We start from the raw sequence: 23844 nt of genomic DNA, 5'->3' as shown, positions 1-23844 counted from the left end.
TTACTGCGCCTTATGAAAGGGGCAAGTGGAGCCGAGTGGAGGGGTGGCCCTTATGGAAGTCCTAGAGATTGCCACCTGACTGACCTCCCCCCTCTTTTGCATAATGTACCCCACTCCTGGGCCATGTCTCAGGCCTGAGGCAGCTAGCTGCCAGGTGGAAGGTTCCGAGACAGGTACAAGGCTGCATGCTGCTCAAAGTCACAATCCGGGTTGGAGAAGGTTAAAGGAAGCCTCGGACCTCAAAAGCGAATTCCTAACCTCATTATGTGAGGGGTGGGGGCAGCCAATTCTGAAATACGACCAGTTCTAAAGCACTGTTTATAATATCCCTGTTCATAATTAAAATGAACAAACTCTACTCCTTTAAAAGAATTCGTTACTTATATCAGCAACCCCATAAAACGTAATTTTACTTAATTTAATATTTGAGGAAGTTGAGGACCAGAGGAGCTACAGTGACTTTTCCAAATTCCCACAACAGTGAGGGCAAAGCCCGGACAAGTCTTTGAGGTACTTGCTTAAGGAATGTTTCTGCCTTTCCCAAACTCTCCCTCTTCTAACTTCAAGATTAGTCTTTTCCAAAACATTTTTTTAAATTATTTTCTTATTCTTCTTTTTAATTTTCTTTGGGGGAGGGGTATGCCTGGAATCCACACATCACTCCAATGTTAATTATGAAGTCACATTTTCCCTCTTTAAATGCCGCTTCAGAGACGAACTTTCCTGGCTGGCTTTGGAGAAATCATGTCATTATGATTCCAATAGGTAAGTCCACACACCAGTGGCTCAAGGCTGAGTATTTCAGTTGATCAGCATGAGAACAGCCAAAGGGACCTCAGTGGAACAAGACTCTTTCTTCTGCCCGGCTCTTGGTCCCACCACCTCCGCTTCTCAGGCATGGGGATTGCTTGGGATTTTAGAGGACATTTTTCTACCCGAATAGCTGCTATCAGGAATCTGGATGCTGGGTCCTCTTCAAAGAACCCTAAAACTAGAATGACAATGATTATTCCCAGTTTACAGATTAGGAAAGTAAGATTCAAATTCACTATCAATGCAGAGCTGAAATTTATTTTGACCCCAAAACCCACCCATGTTTCTTTATATTCTTTCTTCTCTCATATTTTAATATTGTTTGGTATTAAGGGAACAGAAAGATTTATGATTCCCTAATAACTAAAAATACTGGAGGCACCAGAATCAGTGCCACAGGTCACCCTTAACTATGGCCATAGGTTGACACTTGAAGCTTGAGGCTCAACACTAGCACATCATCCCAAAGGATGTGAGAATCAGGAGTTCAAGATTCTATTTCCAATGCTCTAGCTAGGCATGAACCACCTGGGTGACTCTGGGTAAGTCACTTTGCCTCTCTGAACCTCCATTTCCTCTCTGTGGAATTAGGAATTTAGAGGAGGCCCTCTCTGAAGTCCCATCTTATTCTAAGATTCCTATTCTAAGATTCCTGTAGCACACCAATGGGGACATGTTCTTCTTTAGAACAATTCTGCTACCCAGAATCTTGTGAAGCAATAAGACTCAATTCCCCATAGCCACAACATTGAACTCCCCTCTTTCCCAAAGCATATGGCGTGGTGGATGCCTGCCAGGAGGTTGTGTGAGTGGAAGTGAGGAGGAATGCACATCAGCAGCCAATAAGTTGGGTTCGTCCTTCTTGTTCTCATTACTGAGCACTGGCAATGGGTAAGGGGGGCGTGCTTTTTACAGATCATTTTAAGGACCAGGTCTCTTCCTCTGTAGAGTAAATTATTTCAGGTCTTCTTTATCGTTGATTGACAACATTATCCTGCCCAGAAAAATGAAAATTTCAAATAGAGAAAAAAGTAAGTTCCCATGTCTCATGTTGGCCCCATTAGTGAAGGAAGGTGGAGGAAGACCAATCTCAATGTGCAAGAGAAGGGTCCACCCTAGGAAGGAGAAGACATTTTGATTTAGATTTCCATTGATTTTTTTGTTCTCAATCCCCTGGGGTCTCTACCCCAAATTCACATTTTATTACAAAGCTCAAGACCTTGATAGAAAAATGGGACCGGATAGAAAGAGGATGGGGTAGAAATATAGAACATTAAATATATTTCCTGAGCTATCACTTAGCATAGAATCCTAATATTGAAGACATAAGTCAGACTTTTATTTCTTAAAGCCCTGTCTTTTGTTTATTTTTGCCATTTGCAAAGTGATGATTAATTTTTTTTCTGTGTTAATCACAAAACTCTGTGCCTCTTAGTGGTTGCTCACATAAATTGCTCTGTTGCCAGGCTGTGGGTAGCCCTGGACAGAGGGAAGCCAAGCACAGCTCTGTTTGCAGAGCTGGAAGGGATGCAGGAATGCAGCTCAGGAGTGCCTGCTGCACCCTCTGTCCTCCTTTCCAGATTTATCAGTTTCACAGGGACATAGAGCAGGAGCTTGTCCAGCAGAAATTCCCTTTCCAGGACTTCATTGGACAGCAATGGAGGGGAGTAAGGTAGGTGGACAAAATGTTGATCTGTGATGACAACTTGTGTAGGCGTGAAAAACTTTGTATTGATGATGCAAGTTGTAGACATGCTCGCCGAGCTACACAACTGTCAGTCAGGGCTTGGTTAAAATGCCTGGAAGCTGCTGTGGGGGGGCTGGCTTTGTGGGAAGGAGTGCACACCTGGCTGAGGGGCTTACTTTCTGTCCCAGGAGACTCTAGCACCTGCCTGCAGAAGTTCCCTGGTCGTGGGTAGTGATTTGACCCAAATCCTTGGAATAACTAGCTGCTTAATAGTGGGAGTGGAGCAGAACACAAGCACTGTATTTCTGTAACAGTGAGCTGCTGTAGTCCAATAAAATAGTTCAAGATCAAGTAAAGACACTCAGAGCATTGTCACTGTGTCAGTGGTTCCCAGAAGTGAAAGAACAAAAGAAATGCAATCAACTGGTCACTTTGTCCTGATGGGTTAAAAATTGGTCTGCTTTCCTTTTATTTCCTTAACTGATGTTTGGCCACTGAAATAATGAATCTGGTCTCTGTTCCCTTTGTTTTGACTTGGCTATAAATGTTTGGAGGAGAGTCTTGGGATGTGTATCTCTTCTAGACAGCTGTTTGTATTTGGACAGTTGATGAATATAGAGACAGAAAAATGAAAACAAAACAGAGGTGACCAGAAGTAGGACAAGGTAAGAATCATTGAAGGGTGGTGGCATAAAGGACCAAGACAAAATCAAAATCAGAGCAAAGAGAATTTTCAAGATTAATGGCTTCTGCAATGCAACTTAAACTACGGTCCCAGGTGTCTTACAAAAATATTTTGAAGTTCTTGTGACTTACACAGAATACTTACTACGTGCACATTTTAAATATTACCAGGCACCATTTCCAGTTGAAACAGGTTTGTGAAGGTTTAATAGGATATTCACTTTGAGTGAGTGGGGGAAGGAACGTGATAAAGATGACGATTTACCTGGGATCTGAGAAAGACCCTTGGGAAAGGTACTCAACTACTGTGCAGGATTAATCATCCTTCTGAAATCTCAAATTCATTTACATAAGTTTCTGAGAGACATTCTTTCCTCCATAACTCTGTTTGTTCAGTTTGTTGACACCAGACTCCACAAAGCCATTGTCGTGACAGTATACTTAAAGTCCATTTGAATCGGGTAGAACATCCTTTGAAATATTCTCACACCTACTTTTCTCAGAATATGTACAACGAGAAAAATTCATTTCCTTCCTGTCGAGAAAACTTGATGATCGTTTTCCATTAAGTTAAAATATTACCCACTGTTATGACTTGGGTTTAACGTTCCTGCAGAAATCACCATGTGTCGCCGAGTTAGGCTCTGCTAAGGCCAAGGCACAAGGTGCTATTTCAGAAAATGGGTTGTTTCAGATGAGTTATGATTTTAAAATAAATGGCAAATCATACCATTTGGGGGAGGAATTAATAGGCAATTATATGTTTTTTAAAAAATCACTTTTAGCGTGAAAGACCAAAATTTCAACAGTGTTGTCTCCAGAATATAATTATAAATGCCACAACGACTCTCTGAACCAGAAATAAGAACATTCTTTTAAGATACAATAAAAGCTTTAAGTATTGGGGCAATGATTCTCTTTCAGGAAAGATGAAAAGTAGAATTACAGGCTACTACTGTATTGTAATTCTCCAAGTAGTTTATTTATTTTTAAGTTTCTATTCTCTTCATGGTATTTGTTATTTGTGCGTGAAAGATCAGGAAGGAGGCACTGTAAAGATCAGGGTGATCTCTGAAGATTCACAGTCTCCATGAGCCAGGAGGTGCTGTTTCTTCTGGTGTTTTAGAAGATGTAAGATCAGCAGAACTAGAATTTTAATGACCTGAAGGAGGCTGTACTAGGAACAAAGAAAGGAAGAGGAGAAAGAAGCTTGTTTGGTAAAAAGTGAACAGCCTGGGATTCTTTCACACAGCTTCACCAGGCAGTTCCAGGATAGCCCTCACAAAACTGTGCAGCCTAGATGCTGGAAGTCCATGATCAAGGTGGCAGTGGGCTTGGTTTCCTCCAAGGCCTCCATCCTTGCTTGCAGATGGCCTGGCTGCCCTCTTCTGTCTCTTCCCCTGGTGCACAGGTGCCCTCGTGTCTCTCTTTCTATAAGGACACAGGTCACACTGGATTAGGGTCCACAGTTTAACCGTTTTAACAGTCTCCATTTAACTTAATCATCTCTTTGAAACCCCCTCTCTCAAAAAAGCACCCACGTGGATTAGCACCTGGCATAACCTCATGTAACCTCAATTGTCTCTTCAAAGGCCCTGTTTCCAACCAAGGGCAGTGGCCCACACCTGTAATACCAGGGTCTCAGGAAGCTGAGGCAGGAGGATCATGAGTTCAAAGTTAGCCCCAGCAACTTAGTGAGGTTCTAAAAAACTCAGTGAGACCTTGTCTCTAAATAAAATACAAAAAAGGGCTGGGGATATGGCTCAGTGGTTAAGTGTCCCTGAGCTCAATCCCTGGTACCAAAAAGATTTTAAAAATAAAATAAAAATGAAGGCACTGTCTCCAAATACAGTTTCATTCTGAAGTCCTGAGTGCTGGGACTTCCGCATATGAATTTGGAGGTACACGATCCAGCCCCTACCAAGTGTGTTTTGTTTTGTTTTTAATGCAAGAACAGGTGGTGCATCTGTGGTGGACACATGCTGGCTGTCTCCAAAGCCATAGCTGAAAGGAAGAATAAAAGTAGGTGAGCATTACTTTCCTTGGGATATTTGAGGCACTGAAAATTGAAAAGGCCCGATTTCATTTTGATTGAACAAGTTGTTAGATTTTTTTTTTAATTTTTTATTGTTGGCTGTTCAAAACATTACATAATTCTTGATATATCATATTTCACACTTTGATTCAAGTGGGTTATGAGCTCCCATTTTTACCCCATATACAGATTGCAGAATCACATCAGTTACACATCCATTGATTTACATATTGCCATACTAGTGTCTGTTGTGTTCTGCTGCCTTTCCTATCCTCTACTATCCCCCCTCCCCTCCCCTCCCCTCCCCTCCCCTCTTCTCTCTCTGCCCCCTCTACTGACATTCATTTGTCCCCCTTGTATTATTTTTCCCTTTCCCCTCACTTCCTCTTGTATGTACTTTTGTATAACTCTGGCGAATCGGATACAAAAACATATCAAAAAAATTGTGCACCATGATCAAGTAGGATTCATCCCTGGGATGCAAGGCTGGTTCAATATACGGAAATCAATAAATGTTATTCACCACATCAATAGACTTAAAAATAAGAACCATATGATCATCTTGATAGATGCGGAAAAAGCATTCGACAAAGTACAGCATCCCTTTATGTTCAAAACTCTAGAAAAACTAGGGATAGCAGGAACATACCTCAATATTGTAAAAGCAATCTATGCTAAGCCTCAGGCTAGCATCATTCTGAATGGAGAAAAATTGAAGGCATTCCCTCTAAAATCTGGAACAAGACAGGGATGCCCTCTCTCACCACTTCTGTTCAACATAGTTCTCGAAACACTGGCCAGAGCAGTTAGATTTTTTAATAAGAATTTCGGATATACACAAAATGGCAAGAATAGTACAATAAGCTCCTATATGTTCACCCATTGGGTTCAACAGTTGTCATGATTTTGAGCCTCCTTCTTGATCCACTCTTTCCTTTCTTCTTTTTCTGGGGGGGGGGGGTCTTTTGTTGTTGTTGTTGTTGTTGTTGAGGTTTATGTGTTCTAATCCTGGGTATTGTGTCATTTTTATCTGGTGTCTCTTAAATATAAGTGTTTAGTTATACATATCTTAAAATTTAAACTTTCTTATGTAACCGTAATACCATGCTCATGCCTAATAGAAGAAATAATAAATTGCTGTTCTCACTTTAATACCAATTCAAATGTCCATCATCTCAAAAAACTACAGTTAATTATATGAAACAGTGTCCAAACAAGATTACATTCAATTGATATTAGACCATTTATTTTGTGAAAACATTCTTTCTTTCCAAAGAATGCATCATTTATGATGTCCTGTGAGGTATGTGATTTTTACTTGGAAATGGTCCTAAATGCCAGAAATAAACTCTTCCTCTAATAGGTAGGCTTGGATGGAACTGCTCATTTCACAATACCTTGGTGGTGCCGCAGAGTTACCTGGTTAGTGGTCAGCCTTACTAAACAGACATTTGATTTTTGTTTAAATAATATTTTGGTTTCTGGAATCACATTAGATTCTATAAGTTCTCCTCTTATTTGAGATAACATTTTCCTGCATAATGCAGGAGAAACAGCCATCTTTAGACATTCCAGTTACTCTGAAGTTATTCACATACCATGTGGATTTCAGCTGCCCTCCCTGTATCCTCCTTTAAGTTAACAAGATAAACTTGGTTCAAGACCAATTCTACTACCCATTCAAGTTCAGAGTTCTTGCTGGGATTCCTGCTGCTGTCCAGGGATAATATCCTCCTGGGCTCCTTATGCTTCTGGTCACAGGGACTGCCTCTCTCCCATAAACATATTCTAGGCACGAAACTCAGCTTTTTCCACTTTCAAAAACCTCCATTCACATCCACCTGGCATTTGGTGAACTTTGTCACTTTATTTAAGGGACCACAGCCATGGAGAGGACTCTCCTCATATAGATCACAACCTTTTACCTCTGGTTGGTCTCTCCCTGGCCTCTGCCTCTTGCCCACCCACTTCTCCTCACTCTCTTTTCTCTCCTCTCCCTCTCATGAGTATGACAGACTCCTCTCTAACTCAAACAGAGAAGTTTCATAACAATTTTTCTAGTTTAAATATACTCTCAGGTCTCACCCTCCACCTCATGTGACTTGCTAAAATATTTCTTTGAATGTACTCAGGCTCACTTTCAGAGGTATCTGAGGAGTGCACACTCCCCTACCTCATTAGAAATAGATAACAGTCAGCCCATACATTTCTGATCCAGTTCCTATGTTCATCCTGCACTTCCAAAACAGTGTGCTGGGGGCATCTCTTGGAACCCCATCCTCTAGCAGAGCAGAGCACCAGGAATGTACCCACAACTACTCAGAAGGCCACATCAGGGCTGTACATAGTGATGCTACCAACTCTAAAAGGCATTTTTATTTTATTGAAAGACAACACTCCTTGGTGCAAAAGCTTAGTAGTTAGTTTGTCCACATGCTACTCTCATCATCCACAAAGCAAACCTGTGGCTGAAGTCAGACTATTTAAACCTGCCCTTTTCTGAAACCCAAGTTTTCTTAACACACAGTCAATATTCTTGCAGCCAAGGAATTCTTATTTGCCACTAAGGAAGGAAAACAACAACAACAATAACAACAACAAAAAAATTCTCTGAATATTTGTGTCTCACCCAATTCCACAGATCACAAAGGATAAATGGATACACTCTCTTTGAACTTGGCTTCAGGTGTATGTCCATCAATCCAAGTAATCCTGGCTGCCAGAGGCTGCAGAATCCATCAACCTGGCCTCAATTCCAGCCCAGCATCTGAATCTGCTTACAATTCTTTTTTTCCCCCCTACTTAAGCAGGGATAGTCAGGGTTCTCTATGTTTCCTTTCTTTCATGTCCCTTCTGACACTTGCCTTAGCCTCCAGTCCTCTTAAACTTGCACGTCGCTCCCTAGGACTCTAACACCAGATGGTATCCCATTATTTGACAAAAGCTCTCCAAAGAGTGAGAATATTGACTCTGAGTGTGAGGGCACTTGAGCTATGCAGTATCTCCAACTCATCTTAGCTGCCTAAAGTGCAGAAATATACCTCATGGAGCAGATATGTGCACATAATGATTCCTGCAAGATGCCAACATCCTCATCAGAAGCCACAGAGTCACGAGCCCTTGACACAGTCCTTGAAATAAAAAAATCATAACATCTTAATTTTTTCCCTGAGCCAAGAATTGGCCATTTTTGCTAGTTTTCAGGACTTTCTGTCAAGAAAATACATCTTTTCTGTGACCAAGCATTCCCCTGGGTCTATTTGGAAAAGGATATTCTAATGAGTACAATATTTGAATACTACCACATTTCCATTATACCTGCCTCATTATCTTACATGAATCTATCTGTCCTTTGTTTGGAAATGTGCTTATTGTGAAGTCTGGTAAATCTCAGGTGAAAATTGTAGATTTATGAGCTGTTCTCCAGTTCCTGTCTGCTCTTTCCTAAGGCCACAACCCCACAAGATCAGTCACTGGAACGTGTTTTGGTGTCAACTTTGAAATTCCGCTTTTTAAGAACATTTCATAATGAAACCTTGGAAATAGCATGTGGAGGTTTTCCTGCTGACATACCCCAGAAGGTCACATGCTCTAATTTAGCTTTAAGGGACACTAATCATATTCAGCGTGTGAGTAGAGAGGCTTACAGTTGGAGATGACACCATCATTTGCATAGGATGTAAAAATGAAGGACCATTAATTTTATAGCATTAATTGAAGAGCAGAAGTGTTAGACCTCTATAATTATCTTCCGTGAATACATTTCAAAGACATCTCCACAAATGAGGCTTGTGCGTGTGCATGTGCGCAGGTATAGACACAAAGAGCAAAGCGAGGGCTCCACTTTGTCCCCCCTCAAGATGCATAGATTAGTATATCAAGTGAAAAGCTTAACTTAGATCTGAATTGCTTTCTCTGTGAGGAAACAAGAGGTGTGAATTCTAGGCTCCTAAGAGGATATTTTTTCCCAGAAAGGGGGTCACCCCGCCTGCAAACCACATTTCAGAACTACTGAGATAGAGAACAGGGGAGGTGGCAGCTCCAGGAGATGGGCCATGTTCCCAAATGTCCTCCAGCACCCCCACCAGGACCTGGTGCCCTGCTCCTAGACTATCCTTCCTACACTCTGCATTTACCATTCCCATGTAGTCCCTACAGGCCAAACCCAGCTTAATAGCCGTGAGTCCAAATAAGTGATCACTCTGCAGTGTTAGTCACCGCAGTGGTTTATACTCCAAGGTCAGCACAGAAAGTAGCATTTCTAAGAATTTAAACAGAAGGTCAGAGGAATTATTTGAATGACATTAGTTTTGTAGCCCCCCCACCAACGCACAAAAAAAATCAAAGTAGAATAAAAAGCATGAATTTTTTGGAGGGTGGAGTTGGAGGGATGAGCAAGAAGCAACCCCAAAGAGAAACCAGTTCCATCATTACATCACAACACCACCAGGATCAGAAGCACTCTTTATGGTTCACCTTTGTTTCTGTCTGAGAGGTGAGGGGCAGATGGATGGGGGCATTGAGAACATAAGGTCTGGGCAAGAGTTGGTGCAGTCCAAGGTTTAACAGCTACTTGGGATTTTTGGTAATTATATTGACATGAAGGACTCATGACTTTAAAAAAATATGCGCGACATCTGAACCTTAGAGTCCCAGAACATCCTGGGGGTATAATTTAGGGTTCCTGAGGGGCAGGTTGGGAGCCAGCAGTGTAAATCAAGTGAGGCATTAGCTAATGAGGTAACATGATGCATACACTCAGTTTAAATGTCCCTGTCTCTGGGGGCCCTGTGGGAGTGATAACCATGATGGGAATTCCAGGTACCATTACACACAGGTGGAGGAGGAACTTGGGAGCAAAGAGGCTTTTAAGATCTCATTCACTAGGGAATGTGGTCTAACTCTGTGAGAAGTTTCTCTAGGTATAAAAGTGACTCAGGATGGTGATGGCTTCCTCCAAATCCTTATGTACCTCCCAGCTCAATTTGCTCTTCATTTCATGCTTCATTTATTTGGTTTGATTCTATACTCTTTTTCATTTTATGACTTTTTTGAGGTGGATTTTGTGTACAGTAAACCTTGTATAGTTAAAGTGTACAGTTTGATGTGTTTGCACACACACACATACAATTGTGTGAAACCAAGATACCAAATATTTGTTACCTCCAAAAGTTTTTTTGTGTTCCTTTGCAATTCCTCCCTCCTTCTACCCTTGCCCCCAGCAATCACTGACGTGTTTTCTGTCACTGCAGTTTAATAGGCATTTTCTATAATTTTATGTAAATGGAAACATGCACCATGAATCCTTCTTGAATTGTCAAGCTTTCCTTCCTTCCCTTCCTTGGTACTCTGCTAGAGACAGTGCTCTTAGCCTTCTGCTCCAAGATGATCCATGATGTGACAAGATATGTATGTTACAAAATGAACACTGGGCTTTGTATATAACCTTGTTCTGAGATATTCAAGGAACTATGTAGATAGGAGACCCTACCTTATTGGTAATACATTTTTTTTAAAAAAAGGGGTGTGATTTTATTTTTATTTTTTTGAAAGATGCACCAATTCTTATACTTTGCTCTTACTCTGGAATTGGAATTCCATGGATTTAAAGGAGCATTTTTTTTTCAAACAGTCCATGGACCTTCATGTGAAACCTCCTAACTTCATTTTATTACTTCAATAAAATGGCGCGGGGACTTTTTGTGTGGAATTGTAAACCTAGTTGATGCCACTGTGATACACCCGTGAGTGAGTGAGAATGACTTACTTCTTGCTTGTTTTTCTAACAGCCCCCGAGTTGAGGGAATTGGTTTAGATGACCTCTAAGGACCTCCGTTTCCCATGACTCATGTTAGCAGCTGAATGACTCACCCAAAGGTCACCACGGTAGTCACACCTGAAGCTCAAGTCTGCTTGATGTTTCAGGTGAGACTCCTTCAGTAGTAAGCACCAGAAACTTGACAGAAAGTAATGGAACTCAAACACAAAAACAGACAAGATTCAAGTGGTTGAAATTCCTGCAGTGGGCTGGATTGGATGCAGGGGCTTAAACATGTCAGTACCCAGACTCTCTCCTGCCTTGCAGTTCTGCCTTTCTTTGTGTTGAGTATGTTTTTGGGCAACTCTTTCTGCATGGTGACCCTACAGCAATTGTGGGCATACATCCTGCCACTTCAGGTCCTGGAGCTTCTCCACCGAGCATCCCAACCAAAGCCCGAGTTTTAATGCACTGACTTGGGTTGGGTGTCTACTCCAAAGCATGGGGATGGCATATTCTGGATGGTTCATGCTGTATTGTGCATTCATCCATGAATGAAGGTTAAGAGAGACTCATGGGCTGATGTGAGCAGAAACATCCATCCCCAGTGAAATCAAAATACTATTACCAAAAGAAAGAGGAATAAATCCTCAGTCCATAACAAAATGTTCCCACAAGAGTTGTCATTTTCTTATCGCATGGTATAAAATTCCCGTGGGTCCTTAAGATACATTTTCTCTATCTACTTTTTTCTCAAGTATGGCCTTGTGCCCAACATTTTAAAAAAATTATAAGCAAGATTATTCTATACTTCCAAGACTGAAAAAACATGATCTCTCACTCAGGAATTCAAAGGTCCAAATAAAAGTACATTAACATCCCAGTGGGAATTTGGGTATCAGTGTACAGGGTGCTTGACTTCCTCGGGATTTATTTGCCTCACATGTGCAATAAGAATAAATAATTCTTTGCCTTCCAGATGTGGAGTTGGGGGTTCATGCAGATCATCTCTGGATATCCCAGATTCATCTGATTCTGTTCATTATTTCACTTATACTGGCAGCTTGAAATAATAGATCATTCAAAATCAAAGTTTCATTATAATTGAAAAGGGAGGTAGCTTCACGTGGAATGGATGTTGTTCAAGCTTTGAACATCTTTCATATTTTAAGGCATTTCCTCACCTAGTGAATCTGCCATTCTCTAAATTGAAGCTGAAAATTCAGTTTCCAGCATCTACAAGCAAGAGCACAGTTATCTGGTAAGGACCTAGAATCAAGAACACTTTTATGAGATTTAGAAGAGAATGATGTGAAGAAAAAGATATTTAATAGGCTCTCTTCTAGGGACAGTGGTGGAGAGATGGCCATTTTTCATAAGTATGACAAAGGTTGTAGTAGAGGTGTCCTAACCCCAGTATCAGCCACGTGAGCTACAATGCTATGCTAGCACCAGCAACAGGAGGGTCTCCTCCTGCAGTTCAGAGAATGCACCACACCCTACACAGACCATTAGTGTTAGACATTATCTATGGTTTCATATTCTTTAAATCAATTTTTTCTGGCTCTCTGTGACCTACTTTCATATGGTTAATACATTACACACTTGCACATATTATCTAAAAGTGGGCTCTGTAGTTTGCAACTAAGAACACCTTGACCAATAAGAATTTGATCTCGGGAAGAGATTCAGGTCACAAATCCATAAAGAAATGAGCACCAATTATTGGTTTTCTCTTCTTTGGTGTAAAAATACAGTGAAAAGGGGCTGGGGATGTGGCTCAAGCGGTAGCATGCTCGCCTGGCATGCCTGCGGCCCGGGTTTGATCCTCAGCACCACATACAAACAAAGATGGTGTGTCCGCCGAAAAAAAAATATATTAAAATTCCCCCCCCTCTTTAAAATAAATGCAGTGAAAAACCCAGATAGCATTCAAAACCAAACATTAGTACAGTATTTTAAATATTTTCCTGTGGTTACCTAGGATTGGGATCCTATGAATGTGAGACCTGGGGGATATAGTATTCAGAGGAATTCAAATGATATGAGTGACACTGATTTTTCAAGGTTACTTCTAACTGCATTGGATAGCTTAAATTCTCAGGCTATGAGAATAAGAGAAAAAGGGACCTCCTAGTCTGGCGTTAAACTATCACTTTCACATACAGAGCTAAAACCTGAGTTGATCCTGATGAGTTGCCAAATTACAGGGTCAGTTGAAATCATAGCCTTATCCTGTCTGTCAGAGTTAGGGCATGGCTAATAGAGAATAAAGAGACCTTGAGACTTTAAATAAAGATACATAAAAAGCTTTCAGAGGTTCAGAGAACCCTGAATTCCCATTGGCCCTATCACCTAGTCCATCATTAAGAAGCGACGAGACTTACAGGATGGTGAAAACATCTACTGAAGTCCCAGCAATAGTGTCAGCTGGGCAGCAATGCCTTGTAAGTCTGGAGTGGTCTGTGTAAGGTGTGGTGCATTCTCTGAACCATGATACATTTATAGTACTCGTTTTCCTTCTGTAACCGAAGTGCATGGGATTCAGAACCAAAGGGTAGAAGTAGGAGAGATACTTCTCAACGTTGCATTTAGTGATGCTACTGCAATAGTCTTGCTTTTGATCTCTGCACTTCTGGGCACTGCCAAATTAAAGTCTTAGTTCCCAGGGGAAGAATGTGGTACTATGAACAGGGAATATTTCCCTTGAACTGGTAATAAGACTCTTTCTTGCTAAGAAGAGAATATTTGGGATTCTTCCATCACTGTTAAATCAGGCAATAAAGGGGTTTTCAGTGCTGACTGAGGCAATTGTTTCTGATTATCCAAGAAAAATAGAGATGGTTCTACTAATTTATTCAAGGAGAATTTCATGAATTGCCACATCTAGTAATAGAACTCAATGGGAGACTATAGCAACCACACACCAGAAAGACCACAAAGAGGTACATGAATGAAGCTTGTAAGTCACTGCCTCAGCTCATGCTGGTTAGGAAGACAAAAAGAGCATGGCATAGTCATGGAGGAAAATGTCATAAAAACCATCCACGTCCATAAGGTCACTTGTGGAAATGTCAGCACAGACACTCATTTTAAAAAATATTTATTTTTTAGATGGACACAATATCTTTATTTTATTTATTTTTATGTGGTGCTGAGGATCAAAGCCAGTGCTTTGCACATGCTAGGCAAGTGCTCTACTGCTGAGCCACAATCCCAGTCCCATCATTTTTATTCCTATACACACACTGACGATTCTTCCTTTTTCTTCTTTTCTTGCTTCCCTCCCATTTTATAGGGTACATGAGCAGGTACAGGGTAGTGCCTGGGTCATAGAACTTGAAGATGGGACTGTGACTGCAGAAGGAGAGCCTTCCACTGGTAGAAATCAAAGAGGGTCCTCCTTGTCCTCTTTTAGAGGAGAGGGCGAGTGCGCTTCTCTGTTGTGCAAGGAATAATTACATGATGTTAGATGGAAGCATTTTGTTCTTGTTCTTGTAGTTGGTGTTTAGGATTTTCATGTAGAAGAAGAATGATGGGCCAGCCAAAAAGCAGGTGCACTGGACATCCTTGATGTAGATCACCACTTACCTTCTGAACATCTTTTCAGGGTTTGAGAGATCTTCCACTTCCCCAAGGTAGAGTTTAGACAGTTGCTTACCCACGTGTCACTGCCATGGGACCAGATATGCTACAGATTTCATTTTGGAAGAAAATTCCACGAAAGAATGTGATGTTATGAGGAATGCACTCAGATCAGGGAGACCGAGACTCACTCAGCTCTCGGAGGCAGCAGAGCAAGAGGTTCTGGCCATGGTATCCCAGTCAGTGTTGGCAGGGAGAGTTGTTGCATCTACCCCATGGCACAGTCTGGCAGTGCAGCCTGGGCACTTTTTCTATCTGCAAACCCTCCTGGCTTGATTCCATGGATTTCTAGAAATTTCTTGAGACACCACAAATTCCTTACCAAACTGCTTCAACTAACTAGAGTGGGTTTGTTATTTGTAACTAAGGACCCTCACTGATCTCCAAAGAAGTTTCTCCTGTCACAGCCAGTACTAAAGAGCACAAAGAAGGGAATCTTCTTTTTCTGCAGATGTTGCCATATCCCAATTGTCCCCGGCTCAAAACTCTGAATACACATCAGGTAAAAGGAAGTGGTTCAACTTAAACAATTCTTTACACAAAGGGACATTAGCACAGCTGTGGTTTGCTGAGAAAACTTAAGAGTGGCCCATAAAGGGAAAGCCCATCTGTTTGGGGACACTAAATCTGCTTGTAGTCCACAGGATATCACACACCAAAAGCAGGGACTCTAACTGCGAAGCCTAATTCTATAGACAAATTGTATTTGCCCCTTATGGCAGCCTAGTGGGATACAGCGAGCGCTTTGTGCAGGGGACTGTTCATTGGATTACTTCATGGCCATTATATGTTAACAGGTTTGCAATGTGGTTTTCCTAAATCTAAGTTGCATATTGGCATTGAAGAAAATTCTGAAACAGCTTATCCCACATGAAAACAGAATGTATTTTCATTTCAAAATTTAAGGAAAGTCCTTTAAAGGGACCTCAAGCTCTGTCGCCAAGAAGTATTTTTAATAAGCCAGAATTCTAAGTATGCTTAATTAAGTGGTCACCTATAAGATATTCATAATGATTATGAATTTTTTTTTCGTAATTTCTGTTTTTAAAAATCATGGGAATGAATAGATGGCAGCAAAGTTGTCCAGTCCCTCAAAACTCATGTCACCCTGGGTTACTGAACTAAAAATTATGAGAATTATCAAAAAGATAGTTTGCTCCCTGACTACTCATGTACAAACTAGCTTTCCTTTATAGCCCATTTTAGTACAAATGCCCAACATCCCCCTGCTTTGCTGATACCATATGGTGTTGATGTAGGTTTATTTAGGCTCTGTGTTATCTGGGGAACTGAAAATTGACTGGGGAGTTAGGCAAACTCTTATCTCCTGCTGGCTTCTTTGCTTGCTTATGCTGCACTTTAAATAAATCACTCAACCTCTGAGCCTCCGTTTTCCCATTTAGAGAATGGGATCCGTGATGTCTACTTTGCAGGCTTTTGGGGAGTGGGGAAAAGCCAAGTTTCTGTCGCTTCCTGGAAGGTGGGGAGCTCCTAGAAGGAGGGGAGCTACTCGAAGCAACTGCAGTAGTGGTGTTAGTGAGAAGACAGACACTGGCTCTCCCTCCATTCACCATTCAGAGCCCCAAATCAAGTGCTTGCCTTTTTTATGTTTCCTCCAGAGAATCTCCTTGTTATTTCTCTGGTATTAATTGATGGTGGGCTCCCAAATTCTGAATTCTCAAGGGGAGGAAGTGCATCCTGCTATGACACTACCTGTTTTCTTTTTCATTTGTTTTGTTTGTTTCCTCAGGGGAGGTGAGGAGAGACCTCAACTTTCGAGCAAATTGTATGAATTGCTAGGCATGTGCATGGAATGGTCAGGTTGAGCTCTACCTGCTTGCCTTCTCCACAGAGCTTTCCTTGTAGGAGATGTTTGGTCCAGAGATGAAGAACACGTCTTCTCTCATCCTGATGAGTTTGCCTGGGAGGCATGATGCCATCTATATTAGTGCAAGCAGAATTTCTGTAACAAAGAAGCCCAACCATATAGTGACCTTCTGAGAATATTCTTGGGTAAACAGTCCTGACATGAACAGGCTAGAAGAACAGCCGGCTCTTCTTCAGTGATTGGAGACCCATATCCCTCCCATTCTGGGTGTTCTTTCATGCCAAGTACAATTCTGCTCAACTCATATGGTGAAATGTCACTTTGGTCAATGTGGGAGGGGGAGCACTTGAGAACACTGGTCTACTTGGGTGGAGTCCCTAAATTAAGAGCACCTAGCAGGCTTGCAGGAGTCCAATGCTCCTATGTGCAGCATTCAGCCACTTTTTGTCAGCTGTCCAGCTCTTATTGGCTGTCACAGTGAGATGAGGTTGCAAAAGTATTCAGCAATGCTGAGTCTACACCAGCAGGAATATTCGGTTACTTCCCCTTGAGCAGTCTATTTTAATGAGAACTAAACAGTTCCCAGTTATTTCAGTCATGTTCAGCTCTCCTTGTACAGCTGCCCTTCTGGTCCACTTTGCCCACCACTGATTGTCCATGTCTCTCAACCCAGCTCCCTGGAAGGTGGAGATGAGTACATGATCCCCGCCAGGAGGGGGCTCTGGCTCTGGTGGGTGATTCCATGAGTGAAGGGTGACCACAGCAGTGGTGATAGTGCTCTCAGTAGAGGATGTGGGGAGAGCCATGAGCAAATAGAGAAGGGACACTTTCATAGGAAGGAGTGGCAAGTTTTCCCAAGGAGAAGGGGCATCTTATCAGCACAAGACTGTGGACAGAAGGAACCATTTCAGACTAGAGAGAGTAACATTCACAAAGCAGCAAAAAGAAAAAAGAAAAAAAAAGTGCCCCAGATCCTTAAAACACAATAAAACTCCAAGTGACTGAAGTGAAGAAGACAAGGGGACAGGTGATGAGAAACTGAGGCTGGAGAACTAGGGATGGTTCAGTTCCTTATAAGTCCTGATTTGTCTGGACTTGATCCTGACAACAATGAGAAACTATTGAGAAATTTTTTGAGGGTATGTCATGGACCTATTTTTGTTGTAGAAAAGATCAGTCACGGAACCACCATTTAACCCAGCTATCCCATTCCTCAATCTATACCCAAAGGACTTAAAAACAGCATACTGCAGGGACACAGCCACATCAATGTTTATAGCAGCACAATTCACAATAGCTAAACTGTGGAACCAACTTAGATGCCCTTCAATAGATGAATAATGGATAAAGAAAATGTGGTATATATACACAATGGAATGTTATTCAGCATTAAGAGAGAATAAAATCATGACATTTGCAGGTAAATGGATAAAGCTGGAGAATATAATGCTAAGTGAAATTAGCCAAAAAACCAAATGCTGAATGATTTCTCTGATTTAAGGATGTTGGTTCATAATATGCTGGGGGGGAGAGAATTAAATTAACCCTAGATAAGGCAAAGGGGAAAGGGGGAGGGAGAGGAAGGGAGGGGGAATAGGGGTAGAAAAAATGGGGGGATGTGATGGTCATCATTACCGTAAGTACATGTAAGAAGACACAAAGGATGTGACTCTACTTTGGGTACAACCCAAGATATGAAAAATTGTGCTCAGTATGTATAATATGATTTGTAGTTCATTCTGTTGTCATATATAACAAATCAAAATTAAAAATATCAGTCACAACCAAAATGAAGGGAAGTTCTTATATGTGTGGTCCCAGATCCACCAGCATCAAATTCATTTGGCATGTCAATTAAAATTGCAAAATCTTGGTCGCCATCTTATATTTGCTGAATCACAATCCCAAGGAATAAACCCCAATGAGCCTACTCACATATAAGGCATTCTCAAAGTGACGTTGATGCCTACTAGACACTTAAATGTCAGTGGCAGTAACATCTTAGTACTGAGGACCATATAATAGGACAACCACCTTTCGGGACACAAAAGGAGTTTCAGGTGCTGACAGATACTTGAGGGGAGGTGGGAAAGCTCTAATCCTTGGCATGGGAATTAGAGATCTCTGACTCTTTAAGCAAACTTTGATCCTGAGAAACAATTGCTGCGATTCCTTCCCCACAGACACAAACACAGAAAAGCCTGGTAGAAGAAGATAAGGAATAACTCTCCCTCCTCTGGGTAGGCCACAGACACTCAGGGAGCCTGTACACAGGATCAGGATGTGATGGGACTGATGCTGTGGAAACAGATCATACTCCAGGCCAGGAGAATTTGAGCTGAGAACATGGATGGGTGAGACATTGCACGTTGTGGCATTTTTTATTTGTTTGTTTTTTAACTAGTAAACTCAATATTCATCCTGTGACTTAGAAAGTTGACACTGACAAGGACAGAAACATTTTGATTGGTGCATCTGCAGTCTGCCTGCACCGAAGAAAGGTCAAAGTGCTCCTCTTGGCTGGCCAGGCTTGGAATCAGTAAGCAGTATCTGTAGGACTGGAAGGCATCACGTGTTAAGACTGCTGAAGCCCGGAAGAGACCAGTCTGAGAGCAGAATTCTCTCCTGCAGCAGAAATCAACGTCACCTGCATTTTTGCTGGGGTGGTTGCTTTTATGTATTTTCCCTGTGGGTGGGTGGTTTTAGCACGCATGCTGTAATATTCCTTGGCTGAGTACCCAAAGCCGGTGGGGGGCAGACCCAGGAATAGAACCTAACCTTCTCACCACAGCCGACTACCCCCAAACTGCCCAGCTGCCACATACCACGAGTGACCTTTTCCTAAGACGTAGGAGGCCAGAAACAACTGGGAGGCTTTCCAGAATAGAGTTCTTCCCTGTATATGATATTCACTATACTCAGAACCTGGTTTAGACTCAAATAATTCTTTGGAGTCCTGTATCAGGATGGTTAGTTATTTAAAAATAAACAACTAACCCTCCAAATTGCAATGACTTGACACAATGAAAGTTGCTCCCTCCTGTAAAGTTCAATGCAGGTGTTCTTGGTTGTCTATTGCTGGGGTGGGAAAGGGCTCACCTCCTTATAAAGGCTCAGCATGATAGAGCCTCGCTGCCTTCAACCCTTAACTTTCAAGGTCACTGGGGACATTCCCCAGCCAGTCAGAAGGGAAGCATGGAGGATGGCAGTTTTGAAGTACAGGCCAGGAAGTACTGCACCCTGCTGCAATGAAACCACTTCCATGGTCACACCTAACTAAAAGAGAGGTTAGAAAATAAAGGAGAAACAAGTTATGGTAAGCAAGTAAGAAATTCCTGAAATCTGTGGATCAAAATGGGGGAGCTTCCAGGAATAGTTGTGGCAGAAGCCAGGGAACTCAGACCAGAGACTCATTTGTTACTTGCCATTTCTAATTTATTCATATGCTACCTATTTCATAAGCATCTTTTAAGCTCTTGTTGTGTATCAGGTACTGTGTGAAATCCTTTGAGGGAATTTGAGGCATACAAAACTTGGTCCCCCACCTCAAAGAGTTCGCAGAAAAATCAGAGAAAACTTTAAAAGCAGTAACAAAGAATGAAGTAATTTCTGTAAGTGAAGAATTATACAAGCACACAGGGGAGGTTCACCTTCAAGGATAATTAAAGAACTTTCCAGAACAAAAAGACAATTTCAGATAGAGAACAGCATTGGAACTCATAAAGTTATAAAAGAATAGGGAGTATTCAGAAAATGGAATTTGGTGTACACAATGAGTAAAGCAAAGAGCGTGGAGAGAGACAGGGGAGGCAATGGTGGAGAGATCGTTAGAACTAGATTTTCAAAGGGTATGTGAACCTGCAGAATATTTTTGGCATTTACCCCTAAGCCAGTGATTTTCCCTTTCTCTGATTATTTCCTCCTTCACTGGTACCTGGTTCAAATGTGTCCTGTCTCTGAATATTCTGGAATAAAGCTATAGATGTGACTGGATTCAAGACGCAGGTTCTCACCATTCAGGCTAAGTGTCAAGTTAAAGCCTCAGGTTCTGCATGAGAGCATGATGGCAAAAGCAAACCTGGCCCTGTATTCTCTCAGGCTCAGGTTCAACAGTTCATCAAAGATCTGGGGTATCATTGGTTTAACGGGGCCCTCATATCCTGATTCCTAAACAATATTTATCTTGTTTCTAGCCAAGTGTCAGATTTATGCTGTACTTCTGATCTTGGGTTACTGGAAAGATGATTGCCCCAAAAGAAACCAAGGTACCTTACCAGGTGATGGGTGAATGGTCACTTACGCAAGAAAAAAGTCCACTACCCAGAATTCCACTGGGCAGACTTTCCAGTCGAACTGGCCTACTGCCAACATTCCAAAATATGCCTTGGACTTTCTAACAACATCTACTTTTATTAAAGCACATCCCTTTTTGGAGTTTTCCTAGCTGGTTCAAATCCTATCTTCTTTTAAAATAAAGGGGGGAAAATTCAAATCCATTTCCTTCACAAAGCCTGATGGGTTGGTTCACTCCTTCCTGAAAACAATTATAACACTTTTTATCTACACAGCTCTTAAGGAAACAAATGTTCTGTACCTTCAAATGCTTGCTGTTAATGAGTACAGTTTCTGTGCAGCTTGACTCTAAATTCCTTGAGGGAAACCATGATATATATACTTCTTTATCTTCTCTTGATACTTAATTCATATTTCACTCAATATACATGTTCATATCTCACCTTGTTCTAAAATGAATTTAAGGTAGCTTGCAAAAATGCATAGGTACCACGAAGTAGAACAAAACTGAAAAAATAAGCGACTTTCTTTGGAGAGTCCAGTTACTCCACAAGAAATTTGACGGCTGTGAGACTGCCATGCTGTGAGGAAGCTAAACTTATCCAGTGGAGAGTGAACTGACCATTAGCCCTTTGCTTTCAACTATTCTTGTTCCTGCACCAGACATATGACTACAAAAGCTGTTTCTGACATTCCAGACTAAGCTAAAGCCAATAGAGAAAAACAGGGGAATCTGGCTAATAGCCAGAAGTTAGGACTCAGAAATATGACACAGCCAAGCTTTCCCTGATGCATCCAGCATATCTGAGCCATGTCGTGGAGGCCTCAAACATGATGGGATAGACACCTTCCAACGTGCTCTGATCATTCTTGAGGTGATTCATAAAATCTCATTCTAGGCACTGCACTTAGAAGGGCTTGCAAAGATGATAAATCTTGCTTCTAATCTTCACAGAATACAGAAGCCATTTTTTTCTGCTGATATTGCCCAGACTGGATTAAATGTAGCCCAAAACCTGGAAATGGTGTGCAGACAGGCTCCTGGATCAGCCATCTAGTGCTGGCTTGAGCAGGAAAAGGCTCCCCTAATACTCAGATAGGAAGATATTCCTCAGTGTTTTTTTTCCTTGTCTCTCATTTCTGAACCTCCTAGAAGTTTCATGGTAGAAATAGTACAGGGGTTTACAGGAGCCAAAAAAATCTGAGGGAGTGTTACCTTCCTTTCTGATCAGTGGATTTGCAGCACCAAAATGTGTGGCACCTATTCTTGCTTTCCTTTCTTTATCTGGACCTGGGCACAGCTGCAAGAAGTTTGTAAGCAAGTTGGGTAAATAAGGCCCCATCCTTCTGACTAGAGAATTAAAAGAGGAGTCCAGGTCAATAGAAAGTATCAAGGAGATCACAAAGGGAGAAAAGCCTGGAGGATGGCCCCACAATTGGTTTATGAACTCCTAAACTCACTCTTAATCTATTACATGTGAATTTGGCCCTAGATAGCATACCGGAACTTGAGAAAACTGAATTATGGAGTAGAACACTACTGAGGTCTCAGAGTGGCCAATGGATGGCATACATACAGGACAAATCTAAATGGAACTACAAGAACTTTGAAGCCAAAATCGGAATCAGAGCCCCCTAAAACTGGACTACCTGGCCTAAACCCAACCATAGAAATTGTTTACTAAAACAAAAATACCAGCGTTCTCCACAGGATTTCAAAAAGACCTACAGTTACACAACAAAATACTTAAAGTGTTCAGGACACAATCTACAAAATTACTCAGCATATAGAAAGCTAAGAAAATCCCATTCAATTCACATGATGTTGATCAATAGATGTCAATGATAAGATTAGAAAGATTTTATGCAGCTATCACAAAAATACACCAACAGGAAAGGATGAAACTCTCCAAGTGAATAGGAACATAAGTAGCTTCAGAAAAGAAACAGGAAATATAAACCTGGTGCAGTAGCCCAGGCTATAATCCCAACAACTAGAGGCTGAGGCAGGAGAATCAAAAGTTCAAGGTCAGCCTCTGTGACTTAGCAAGACCCCATCTCAAAAAGGGCTGAAGATATAGCGCCCCTAGGTTTGATCCCCCATCACACACGCACATGTGCATGCACACACACACACACACACACACACACACACACACACACACGAGGAATAGAGAGAATTTAGAGTTGAAAAAGAAACCCTGAAATTCTAATACTCACTAAATGGGCTCAAGAGCAGAATGGAAATGAAAGAAGAAACAGTGAATGAGCTAGAGGTTAGACCAATAGAAATCATCTAATCTGCACATCAATGAGGGAGGGAAAATACTGGAAAAAAGAATAGGCCTCAAAAACTGTGTTAAAATATCTAAACATGTAATATTCCTGTCATCAGAGCTTTCAAAGGAGAGGAGAGAGAATACAGTGGGAAAAAAATAACTTCACACACACACCAAAAAAAAAAAAAAACCTTCACAAAAATTGAGTGGAAAAGACAAGTCTACAGATTCAAGGAGTTCAGCAAACACAAATAAGATACATTTCTTTAAAAAGTGCATGCTCAGACACATCAAAACAAAACTAGTGAAAACAAAAGCAAAAGAAAATATCTCCACATTAGCTAGAGAAATGACAGCACATTTCTTGTCAAAACCTATAGAGACCAGAAGGAAGGGGCACAAGTTTTAAAATAATGAAAGAAAAACTCTCAAGCAGGAATTTTTATGCAGAAAGAATACACTTCAGAAAGGAAGGTAAAGTAAAGAAATTTTCAGGTAAAAGAAATCTGGAGAATTTGTTGCTAAGAGACTACTCTTAAAAAAAATGTTAAAAGGCATTTTGTTTTCAGATAGAAAAGGAATGGTGCCATAAGAAAACTTTCCAGATAAGAAATGAATAGAGAATAACAGACAGGGTAAATATCTCAGTGAATATAATGGATTATTATCCTTTGGGTTTTTTTAATATATGTAGATACAATACACAAACAACTACCATATAAATGGATAATGGCATAGAGGCCTATATGATGGTATTCCACTTGAAGTAGCAAAATACTGATTCTAAATAAACTGTGAAAGGCCTAAATATGTATAATGCAA

General features: G+C 41.2%; 1 long non-coding RNA gene across 1 annotated transcript in view; it reads right to left on the bottom strand.

The window, feature by feature from the left end:
• Nucleotides 1-2932: 2932 nt before the first annotated feature.
• LOC124100684 (uncharacterized) overlaps nucleotides 2933-23844 on the bottom strand; it is a 96790-nt gene continuing 75878 nt past the window's right edge. Inside the window, exon 4 of the long non-coding RNA XR_009227977.1 lies at nucleotides 2933-4615. This is a non-coding gene — a long non-coding RNA (uncharacterized LOC124100684). The remainder of the gene's footprint in view (nucleotides 4616-23844) is intronic.

The sequence above is a fragment of the Marmota monax genome, unplaced genomic scaffold (assembly GCF_021218885.2).
Source record: "Marmota monax isolate L192 unplaced genomic scaffold, Marmota_monax_Labrador192_F-V1.1 WCK01_AAM20220418_F8-fsc00037, whole genome shotgun sequence".
Lineage (NCBI taxonomy): Eukaryota > Metazoa > Chordata > Mammalia > Rodentia > Sciuridae > Marmota > Marmota monax.
The sequence above is the reverse complement of the archived record's forward strand: the minus strand, read 5'-3'. Positions and strand labels throughout refer to the sequence as shown.